This window comes from Rhinatrema bivittatum, chromosome 6, assembly GCF_901001135.1.
Source record: "Rhinatrema bivittatum chromosome 6, aRhiBiv1.1, whole genome shotgun sequence".
Taxonomy (NCBI): Eukaryota; Metazoa; Chordata; class Amphibia; order Gymnophiona; family Rhinatrematidae; genus Rhinatrema; species Rhinatrema bivittatum.
In genome coordinates, this window is record NC_042620.1 from 207,159,684 (window position 1) to 207,172,277 (window position 12,594).

General features: G+C 41.5%; 1 protein-coding gene across 5 annotated transcripts in view; it reads right to left on the bottom strand.

Moving 5' to 3' along the window:
* Positions 1 to 12,387, bottom strand: part of COL6A3 (collagen type VI alpha 3 chain) — a 385,613-nt gene extending 373,226 nt beyond the window's left edge. The window contains exon 1 of one of the 5 annotated variants that reach the window (XM_029606488.1): positions 11,962 to 12,387. The gene's annotated coding sequence lies outside the window, so the exon portion shown is untranslated. The remainder of the gene's footprint in view (positions 1 to 11,961) is intronic. The other 4 variants (XM_029606487.1, XM_029606489.1, XM_029606490.1 and 1 more) reach the window with 4 other exon arrangements.
* Positions 12,388 to 12,594: the final 207 nt, after the last annotated feature.

The window sequence follows — 12,594 nt, forward strand, 5'->3', positions numbered from 1 at the left end:
GGGGGGGCCTCCTGACCCCCACAAGACTTGCCAAAAGTCCAGTGGGGGTCCGGGAGCGACCTCCTGCACGCGGGCCGTATTGCCATTATTCAAAATGGCGCCGGCGCTACCTTTGCCCTCACTATGCCATACGAGCGACGTCGGCCCGTATGACATAGTGAGGGCAAAGGTAGCGCCGGCGCCATTTTGAATATTGGCAATACGGCCCGCGTGCAGGAGGTCGCTCCCGGACCCCCACTGGACTTTTGGCAAGTCTTGTGGGGGTCAGGAGGCCCCCCCCCAAGCTGGCCAAAAGTCCCTGGGGTCCAGCAGGGGTCCGGGAGTGATCTCCTGCACTCGTGACATCGGGAGCCAGGAACCAAAATGGCGCTACCTTTGCCCTGTCATATGATAAGGGAAAGGGCCACCGGCGCCATTTCTATTAACGCAGCCGTGGCCAGAGAGCGGGAGATCGCGCCAGGACCCCCCCACTGGACCCCAGGTAATTTAAAACATTTTGGGGGGGTTCGGGAGGGTGGGGGATTTATTTTAAAGGGTCAGGGTGGGTTTTAGGGTTGTTTTGGTGTGCCGGTTTTCCCGCCCTCCCCCTCCCCCGATTTACGATTTTTTGACGATAAATCGGGGGAATTGCTATTGTATCGCGGCTCTAATGATTTTTGACGATTTAAAATATATCTGGCGATTGTTTTAAATCGTCAAAAAACGATTCACATCCCTACTAGATATAATAAAACAACTTCTAAACCAAATGGAACTAGTTATCAATATAGAGAAGACGGAATTCTTACTCCTTGAACGAAAAAACAAAATGATCATTCAGAACCCTATAACAATCAACAACAACCAAAAAATACAACTAGCTGAGAAAGTACGAAACCTGGGAGTGAAAATCGATCCGAAACTAAATCTGAAACAACATATATCCGTACTAGGAGGTTGAGGTACTATATTTTCTTTTTTATCAGGAATTCAGTTAGGTCTTTCAGCAGTTACCTCAGTAGCCTGAGACATTTCTGCGCTACCAGCCTCTCCCCAACAGCTTCTGGCAGTGACACAGAAGCACGTGCAGTATTCTCCACCTCCATTACTTTCTGCTTCAGAGTCAGCCCCAGACTCATTCCCTGACCAAAGTTCACTACTAATTCACCATCTGGAATCACTTCATTCGCTGCTACCACCTCTGTCTTAGCTGCTTCCTGCCCTCTCATGTCTGGACATTGTTTCACTAAATGAGTCACATTTCCACACTGAAAACACTTCATATCTTCTGTTGTAGCAAACACAATGTAATCAGAGTCCTCAATTCTATATTTCAAAGAAACGCCAGTGAGTTACCATCTCTCTCTCAGAGCTTTCCCTGGAACCAGGTACTCGCTCCTCGAGGGTCTACTTCATTCCAGCCTCTGGGCTGCCTCAAGAGACTATTGTGTGAGTGTTACCATCAAGGTTCTGTTCCTGAACTCTGCCTACTCACTATATTCAGTTTCTCTACAGCTCAGCCATCCTGGGATCGCTGTTCCAGTGCCTGAGGGACTACAGCCCAGCCGGGCTCTTCCAGCTCACTACTGCCACCTCTGGTGGTTCACTCTACCGTTTAATAAAACATCTAGTGTGTGTCTCTCTCCCAACTATGAGCCTGACCGGTGGCCACTCTCAGGATCTTCTCCCGGGGCGTGGTCATCTGCCACCGGCCCAAGGATCCACCCATAATTATCACAAATAATAACACCTACTGCCAGCACACAGTCTTCCACAGTAGCACTTTCTGGAGGTACGAATCTTACCCCATGTCTTTAAGTTTAAACTTCACCATTTTCATTAGTTGAGATTTTCTTCCTGAACTGGCCATTCTGGCCAGGTTTGCTGATCAACGTCAGCTTAACCAACAACCTCCAGCCACTAAACAAACAGAATATAAACCACAAATAGAGAAAAACACATAGAAAAGCAGAAAACTCCATTTTCTACACAAACTTAGCACAACTCTGCACACCAAACACACGCAGCCTCACTCTCATGGCAACCCCACAATCCCTAGGGAGAGCATAAGACAGCATCCTGTGCATGTGTGTTGAATAAGAGAGAGTGAGACAGCATGCCAGTGCGTGTTTAAATGAAAAAGAGACAGCATGCCTCTGTGTATGTTTGAATGAGAGTGAGACAGCATACCTATGTACATGTGTGTTTGAATGAGAGAGAGTGAGACAGCATGCCTGTATGTTTGTGTGCAGAGGCGGATTGCAGGAAAATATCACCCTGTGGGGATTTTTTCAAAACCAGTCCATTTGGTAGCCGTCTGACTCCATAGTGTGCTTTCCCTGTAGAATGTGCTTCAACAGCTTGCAAAAGCATTTCAGGCTGACACTTGAGAGTACACCATGTGACCTGGAGCCTTGCAGAAATGAGCCAAAAAATCTCCAACATAAATTTCACATTTTTCCTAAATAACTAAGGAGTACAGCACACCCTAGACCAGGGGGGAGCAAACTGAGCATCGGTCCCCCTTCCATCCATGTAATCAGTTGTGTTTCCCACAAGTTTGGTTATATCTCTCATGGATTTCGGTCTGACATTAAAGACAAGCACATTGCCAGCCAATGTCAGGCACACACACACACACTCTCCCAGACACTAAGATATACACACACATACTCTCTCTCTCTCTCTTTGACACAAAGATACATACACACTCTCTTCTTCTCAGTGTATGGATGTGTCTGTATCTGAGAGCAAGGGAAAGTGCATCTATCTATGTCAAAAAAATGTACACCCATATACATTCTCTGACAAATAGCATGAGATAGGGTAGTGAGAGCTGCTGATCCACAGCAGCACTACTCCAGATACAATCCTGCTTCTCTACATGGAGTCAGTACAGCCAGGGCTGGTGCAAACGTATTAGGGATCATAGATGAACCTTACAGCTTTGCACCCCTAAGACACCGCCTTCCCTACCCATAATTAAAATGTATGCATTTATAATAGATTTTACATGAAAAAGAAGATTCAATGTACAGTTTTCAGAGATACAAATATCACTTACAACAATATGCATATTATTTTTACTTGCACTGCTGTGGTGTCAGCCAGAAAACCCTGAAGAAAAAAAAAAAAAGACATTTGGACTCCATATCGCTCCTCAGTAAACTTAAGCACCATGGGATGGGATGCACTGACTCAGTTTGAATTGGTAACTGGTTAAAAGATAGGAAGCATACAGTAAGACTAAATGGTCAGTTTTCCCAGTGGAGAAAGGTAAACAGTGGAGTGCCCCAAAGATCTGCCCTGGGACCAGTGCTGTTCAGCTACTTTAATAAAGATCCAGAAAGGGGAACAACACGTGAAGTGATCAAATTTGCAGATGACACTAAACTTTTCAGGGTAGTTCAAGTGCAAACAGAATGTGAGAAACTACAGAAGGATCTTGTGAGACTGGAGAACTGAGCATCTAAATGGCAGATTACATTTTATATGGACAAGTGACAGCCGGGAGGTCGGAGGCTGCGAGGGGAGCCCATCCCACTCGCGCTAGAAGAAGAGGGAGGCCCCCGGGCCATGGGCGGTGGGAGCACTAGGCGGGCCATCTAGAGCGCCACAGGTCTGGAGCCGACAACTGCATAGCCTTTTCTTCTTCCCGGCCCCCGCAAGCCGGAAGAAAAAGTGGTGGGTCCACGCGGGCGGGAAGAAGGAAGGGTCACGCAGTCGCCGCCCAAAGCAGAAGGAAGAGCAATAGTGCTGCTCCCCACCCTCCCCCACCACAGATGCAGGAAGTAGAGCCACACCAGCCCCCCCCCCCCCCCCCCCCGTGCCGCCTCAAGAAAAATGAAGAGTCCCCGTCTGCCGCCAGGGCTGAAGGAGGAAACTGCTGCTGTGCTTCTGATAGGGAGCGGGGTAGGAAGTGAGAGAGAGTGTGTGTTTGTGTCAGTGTGTGTGTGACTGTGTATGGGAGTGAGGGAGCATGTTTGTGTGTGAAAGAGGGAGCTGTGTGAAGGGGTGTGTGAAAGTGTGTGCAAGAGAGAGCCTGTGTGAGGGAGAGGGGAACCAGAGATCACTGGGTGGGTGGGCAGGAGGAGGGATGGAGAAGTGAATTGATGGGGGGGGGGGGGGCGGGGGGATCAAAGGAACTATCCACCCCGGGTGCCAAATGCTTTAGGTACACCACTGAAAATAACCTTAATTTTAAATACACGATGATGAGAAATCACCAAAGAAAAAGATCTAGGAATGATTTTGGACAGTACGTTTAAAACCTCGGCTCAATGTGCAGTAGCAGTCAGAAAAGCAAACAGAATGCTAAGAATTATTTGAAAAGGAATGGAGACTAAAACAGAGAACATCATAATGCCTCACTTTGAAGCACTGAAAAAAGTGCAAAAAGCAGAATATAAATCTGTACAGATCAACGGTGCAGCTGTACCTTGAGTACTACGTGCAATTCTGGTCACCCCATCTCAGAAAGGATATAATACATTTAGAAAAGGTGCAGAGAAGGGCAACAGAAATGGTGAAGGTGTTGAAACAGTTTCCTTATGAAGAAAGGCTGAACAGGTTAGGTCTTGTCAGCATGGAGAAGAGATGATTGAGAGGGGATATGACTGAGGTCTATAAAATCGTGTGGAGTAGAACAGATAAAGAGGGAACAGTTATTTACTCTTTCAAATAATACTAGGTGTAAGGGGCACTGAAACTAATAGGTAGCAGATTGAAAATAAATTGCAGAATGTATTTTGGACACTTAATTGTCATACTTGATATCTTTGTTTTCTTACAGGAAACCCTAGGTTGGGCTGTGACAAGGGCACCTCAAGTCCTGCCCTCTTTGAACATATAAAGCTATATATCCCACAGTCATGGATGATCTTCTAATAACCATTGTACTGCCTTTTGATGATGTGCAATTCAGTAAAATATATATATCAGTACAGTTACTGGAAGCTAATAACTTAGCTTTTTGTTTCCTTTTTCCTGTGCTAATATCTGTTTATTCCTATGCACTATCTTGCTCATAGCATAGTGATTATACTCAGTAGTTACTTGATTTGATTGTATGCTATTTAACAGAAAATGCTTCGTGCAGCAGTATCTCATAATATCATCTGCAATTAATCATTAATACATGCCTCAAATCTAGTATATCTGACTGAAGCACTCAAATGAAAAAAAATATTTTAAAAACGCTCATTAAAATTCAAGTTGTTAGGAGACACCATTTATCTTAAAATGGTTGTACTTCTGCCAGTTTAAGTCATAGTGTTCAAGGGAAAAATTAGCAAGGTGGGGGGGGGGAAGAGAAAAGTGCTGAAAAATTCATCTAGTTTAGAGTATTTACACAATATTTTGTTAAATCTCCTGGTCTTTGTTTTTAAATAAGAGCATAAGAACATAAGATTGCCTTACTGGGTCAGTCCAAGGGTCCATCAAGCCCAGTATCCTGTTTCCAACAGTGGCCAATCCAGGTTACAAGTACCTGGCAGGATCCCAAGGGGATTTTCTTTAAGGAAGCAATAAATCTACAATACAGCACTTATCACTCTGGCACACAAGTTATGGACACATGATGAAAACTGTACCTCATGTTCTTTGTTAAGTGAAAAGTTGAAAAACAAATAAGGATTCATGTTTTTGTAAAGAACACTACCTTCAGCCAAGTTATTTCAACGGCAGCTACATCTCTCAAAGGACCATTCAGTCTTTTTTAATTCCATGTGTCACTAGTTCCAAGGGAAAGCACATTAAAAAAAAAGCATATGCATGTAACCCTCTGTTCAACTACAAATTCTTTCCTGAGTGTTAAAACCCAGGTGTTAGTTTAGCATATGGGATCCCCACCTCTCTGCTAGCAATTCACTTAAATGCCTCTCCCAGTCCCTTCCCCCATCTCATCACTTACAGATACATGCCCTAACGATTTTTCTATAGCAATAAAAAAGTTTGCCTTTTAAATCTTTTTGCCTGTTGTAGAGTTCTAATAAATCATTAAAAAGGGAGAAGAGTTAGACCAGTCCTATGACTCAGCAGTCTGGGTGAACATTATGGTACTTGAGAGATATGTGCAAATTTCCACTCTGATAGAGCTGGCAAGGTTTGGGCACATCGTGAAGGTGATTCACTCAGGATATAGGTGGGGCAGAAAGAAATTGTCATTACATGAGTGACTCCTATTGGCAAAAGTGCAGCATTGAGAGGTTCAGTCTTGGAGGGTATGAGTCATCAGGACAGTCATCTAAGAAAGGCTTTTAAGGAGAGGAAAAATGGAGATAGATTATATAAAAAAAAAAAAAAAGAAGGGAAAAATTGTGTAAAGTTACTATTTTCAACTTTTTTCTTTCCAGAAAGTTACTTTACTCCTTTCCACGTCAATGAAGACTAGACTAAGGGTTTCCTCAGGAACTCTTGAACACTGGCATGAGCCATATGAGTATAGCACCCTAATACCGAGTTTGATAGTCAGAACAAAAGGTTATCACATGTCGTGCAAAACTAGAGGCAGAGATCGTGAAAATCAAACATACAGCAAACCACAAAGGGGAGCTTTTGCTGCTCAATCATGATAATGACTGAAGAACTCAGAGGGGCCAGATAAAAAGGTGAAGCAGGCTCAGCATACTCATACCTTTGTGAGAATCTCCCACAGTGTATTAAATGAACTGCCAAGAAGTCACAAGAGTGCACCGTATAAGAAGAAAGTAAATAAAAGTCATAAATTGAGAAGTTAAGGTTCTCATTCTTTCCCGGACTTCTTTTCCAAAAGCCTTAAAACTACTATTGATTTCTGCCAACAGTGTATGTACACAACATACATGGAGAGGATAATTTTCAAAGAGACTTACCTGGGCAATTCGTTAGTTAAACAAAAACACAATATAGGGCAGGAAAAAACACTCACAAGTAAAATTTTAAAAGCCCTGCACGCGTGAATTATGGGGGTTATGCGCATAAGTGCCGGGCCTTTCAAAAGAGGCGGGTTCGGGGGTGGGCCGAGACAGCGCCATTAGACGCTGTCCCAGGGAAGTGCGTGCCGGCAGTCGGCCAGCGCGCAGAGTTTACTTCTGCCCCAGAGGAGCAGTAAGTATAAAAATAATAAAAATTGGGGCTAGGTAGGGTTAGGTTAGGGGTCGGGGAGGAGAGGAGAGGGGGAAGAGGGAGGAAGGATAGCATTAGGATTATGGAAGTTCCTTTCCAGTCCGCCCTTAATGGGAGCAGACTGGGAGAGAACTGGGAAAAAGGGCAATCACGTTGCTGCGTGTAATTTGAAAATGCCCCCTCTGCGCGCGAGTCACGGGCTGCCCGCACATGCATGCGTGGATGTTAAAATCCAGCGCTCATATGCGCACGGCCATCGTATTTCGTAACACGTGCGTAGCGAGACACGTATGTTAGAAAATCGGTGCATCCATGAGTGCGCGCTGGGAACTGCGCGCACATGGATGCATGTGCACTGGTCTTAAAATCAATCCCTCAATGTCCATAAACTTATGATTCAAAAAGGTTTTTAATACAAAAGAGCCAGATGTATCCAGAGATATCCGAACTCAGAAGTGAAGTTACACAGTCTCCAGACATGGACCGCGTTTCGAACAAAAACTGCGTTGGAAGGAACTGAAATCCCAACATTCAACTTATGCAAAATGGATAAGGAGAACGAGTAATCTATTAGGCATCCAATCGAGCCTCATGTAACTTCACTTCTGAGTTTGGATATCTCTGGAGATACATCTGGATCTTTTGTATTAAAAACCTTTTTTGAATCATAAGTTTATAGACATAGAATGTTTTTTCCTGCCCTATATTGTGTTTTTGTTTGCTTTGTGCCTTGGGCAGTCACCTTGTTTCGCTTGATCAATTCATTAGTTACCCAAGTGATTCCCCGGGCCTAAAAATGATCCTCCCCTCAGTACCAAACTTTACAAGCTGCGGGAAAAGCGGGCATTCTCAGTGGCCAGGAGAGGTTAGAGGAGGGAAAGTTTTTGTGGGGTTATAATTTTCAAATCCATGTGCATACTCTTCCATGCAGACTCTACACACTATTAAAGCAGGCACAAAATCCGTGAATACTTTGTACCTGTGGACACGGTAGGAATGAATTTTTAAAGGGGGATCTATCCATGTAGTTTCCCTTTTCTTACCCTATCATTTGAAGCTCTTAGGAGAGCTTTTCAGGAGGATCCCAGGATTTCTATATTTCCATTCCTGCCACCTGATATAATGGAGGAGGGGAAGAATTCTAGATCAATTAAAAACTGGGATTTGGTGAGTCAGAGTGATTTTTAAATAAAAGGAATAAATGACTTTCCCTCCTATTAAAGCACGGTATGTTGAGATGGATACAATGGTTCAAATGGATTTCTTGTGCTCCAAATTAATAGGAAAGCAAGGTTCAGTCCGTCAAAGCTGGGTGCCCATTTTGAAGTATCTTGAAGTCTCCAAAGATGTTTAACATGGGGAGTGGGACTTCTGGGGCTTTTTTATTCAATGGCATGATGTCTCAGCCCTGGAGAAAACAAGACTTCTCTAAAGGGTGCTTTGCTGCTCGACCAGTTAGGGAGAGGGTGGAAAGGAATTTGGTTAGGTATGGTTGTTCAGGTCTCTATAGTAAGTTTTTGACTGTTGATGAACATTGTATATATATATATATACCAATTCTTTATAACTATTATTAACATTTTATCTTTTATAAAACCCCAATAAAGGCTAAGTTTTAGCTTGAAGGTCCATGGGCACATAAGAAACTGCAGACCTTCAAATTATCCTCCCTACTGAAAATTTCCCTGAAGAAATATATACATATATACTTTGCTATATATAGCAGCTAACTGGCGTTCCTCAACTGTATTACTCTCTGCCTAAACTTGCCTTCCTCTCTCATACTCCAACTGTTTCTGAATCATCATGGGAATCAAAATGAGGCCCGTTTTGATTCCTGCAATGATTCAGAAACAGTCCGAGGAGCGCCAGTTAAGCTGGGCGCAGGTTGATCTTTCAGCGTTCTTTTCCTCATCAAATGTGAACCGTTTGCAGTATGAATTTGTGATCAAGAATATGCAGCAGCATGAGAATCTAATGCCATTCTGGCCCAATGATGCGGTATCTTCAGGAATTTGACACACGTACTTCAAACTTTTAGCAAGTCGCGGTGCTTGTTTATGTAGAATTCCCTCTGAAGAAGCTGACGGGTGAAATAAGGGTCCTTATTGGGGATCTTCACAGCAAAGTGATAGCGTTGCACCGAGTCACCGTATATGTATTACTGTTTGTGGGTGGCATATCAGTTGTTGATTGATGTTGTTTCAAAATTTTGTATAATGAGTTTTGAAATATTCTTTATGATCTTAAGCATCTTTAATGTTTTGTAATTGATGAAATGTGTATTGTTTTAGTATGATTGCAGTATGTGTGACATTTGGTTTTGAGAAGGCACTTGTATTCGTTTGTGCACAGGGTGTGGCATAGTATTTTTAAAATGTATGTAATTTAAACCTTGCAATAATTAAGAAGTATACAGGAATGGTGTGTTTATGTTTCAATATTTGTGTGAAATTATTGATCTAATAATATATTTTCTGTATCTGACTTGTATTTTGGAAAATTATGCATTAGTGCTTTTTCCTTTTGGTTATCGCAGTGAATGTGTTATTGGGTCACTTATAATTTACCTAGTGACATTGTATTGGATATATTAATTATACATACATATATATATATATATATACACACACACAAACTAGACAGAAGAAATATTTAAGCAAACAGTCCCCACCCACTACACGTATAGTATCACTATTGTAGGAACCCAAAAATCTTTTTATTATCTTTTCTTTTTGTTATATATGAACACATAATAAGAACACTCTCCTTAAAAGGAATAACTGTTCTTATTATGTTTGAATACTGTGTTCATATATAACAAAAAGAAAAGATAATAAAACAGATTTTTGGGTTCTTACAATAGTGATACTATATATAAATAAAATCAAAATACCGGACAATGTCACTAGGTAAATTTCAAGTGACCCAATAACACATTCACTATGATAATCAAAAAGGAAAGAGCAGAGAGCACTAATATGCAGAAATATGCAGTGTTTTTTTTTTTTTAATACTTCTGTACCTTTAGATGTACTGACTTATGTGCGTATGTACTGGCTTATGCAGACTAGTGCAAGTTCCCCTCTGCAAATGTGCATGTTTTCTCAAACTCCACACAGACTTACACCCAGAAAGCTACATCCTGCTCAGAACAGATGTAACTTTGTGTGATTTATGCACACACTTCTGAAAATCAACGGTCTCTGCAGAAATGCTTTTCTCTACTCCCCCCTCCTTTACCCAGAATGACTACCATGAGTTTAAGTACGTGCAAAATTATGTTTTTTTGCATACTTTTCATGTACAAACCTCTGTTGATTTTTAAAGGGACACGCTTTGAAAAAGGGCTTTATGCATGTGAGGGCTTTATGCATGTGAGTTGCTTTGAAAAACAACAATTCAAATCCATTCAAATATAATAGCAGATGTGTTCTAATGCAGAGGAACAGAATCTGCTCACATGAACAAAGTATTTTGCTTCTATGGAAATATAAAATAATGGTAGAGTATTCCCTTAAACTCCACTAACAGGCTTTACCCTTGGATCACAGATAGAATTTTCTGCCAGAAAGGAATTCTGTCCTATTGCAAAAATGGTTGTCTCTGTCGCCCTCTTTCTGCAAGCAAAGTATCTGACAGCAAAAAAAAAAGAAAAAAAAAAAGGATTCCAAACTTTTTGTTTCTACTTTTTCTCCTAAAAAAAAAAAAAGAAATCTAGTTGGAGTTCAAAAAGTATCAAACTTTTCTCATCAACCACCGAAACACCTTTTAATGTGATTGTCATAGGTATATCTTTTATTTACATATATAATTGTTGCTTAGAGTAGTCTTTTCATATTCATTTTCTCATAAAGAGACTCCCATATAGTTATTTGCTCAAAAAATATTCATATCTTTTCATTTTTTTCTCTTCCCTTTCACACAAGTTCTATCTGGTGCACCTCACTGGAAAATTAAGAAATTTCCTGAGACTCTGTCCCCTCCCCAAACTTTTAGTTTTGGAGATCTGAAATGCTAACAGATATGCATGCATGAATTTCTTGAGCTTCCAACTAATGAGCAGAGGAAAGTTAGGGTATTCCCCAAGCAATCAAATGCAAGACAAGGCATGTGATTCAATGCTAGCTGCTTCTAACCCTGAGTGGGACATTGCACGGAGGGCGTTGCCTGCAGGAGTTCTGCTTTATGTTCTCCTCTCTTGCCCCCTACAAAACCTATCAGCAGTAAACCAGGGGTCACTTCCTTTATGTGTGTGCCAACCATATGCGAGGGTAAGGTCAGTGCACATGCCCGCTTTTCCTTCAAAGGAACAGTTACTGCAGCGAGGTCAGCTGCAGCATAATGCAAGCCTGCTACCCAGCCAACGTCAAAGACACTCCTGCAAATTTGCAAAACTGCAGGAGATGCAGAGTTTACCTCAGTCATTATATTCTCTGTGTGGCAGTTAAGTAAAAGTTAGCAAAAAGATTTCCAGACTATTGGAGGCAAACTTTAATAAGGGACTGTTTTCAATTTTAGTCTTTTCCAGTATCTCAATACATTCTTCTAAAATTCTGTGTTTTTGTAATATTTTTCTTATAACAAAAATGTGCTGTATAACTTTGTACAGTTAAGAGGTATCGCTTACTAGAAGATGCTTGTTTTCCAACAGACAGCAATTCTTAAAGCAAATATATAGAGAGAGAACAGAGAGAGAGAGAGAGAAAAAAACATAAGTATATATAGAGAGAGATAGATTGATATATAGAGAGATATACTGAGATGAGAGAGAGAAATAATAAGTATAAGCAACAGATGAAAGTATATGGAGAAAAGACAAATTTGAAAGTAAACATGATAACAAAACAAAAACTTAATTAGTATATTTCCACTTACCCCAAGAAGATTCAATGCCAAGTACTTTTTTCTGCTTTTGTTTGCATTTGAGTCATATTCTGATATGGTATCCTCCTTTTTGGGGTCTCAATTACTATGTTTTCTCCACCCAGCAAAAATATAAAAAAAAATAAGATGACAGAAATGGGGGAAGGAGAAAGTATTGCTAATCTTAAAAATAATTTAGAAATCCCTTTTGAAGGTCCTGCTTCCAGTGGGGCTGCTGGAGCAGTGAAGTTTCCAGCTGCCTTGTGTGGAAGATGCAGCTCGGTACTGGGACTGCCTCCAGTGCTCCTGTCAAGGCCCCCTCACTGACCGACCCAGAAACTGGAAATGAAAAGCAGTCTTGCACTACTTTGTTACATCTGGCCCTCATTTATGGATGATGTCACAGTTCGAACATTGCCTTTCCATCCACAAGCTTCTCTCTTCAACCAGATTTTTACATGAGCTCTTGAAAAACTTCTGTTCCTCCTCTGATCATACTTTTTTTTTTTTTTTTTTAATTTCTCTGTTCGCTTGCCTTTGCAGCAGAAAAGCGACAGAAGTGGAAGGTCTGCCTCATGCACCAACTATGTGCTGCCAGTTATTCTTAACCAACTTTTCCAAGTTTGGCTTCCAATGTAATTATTT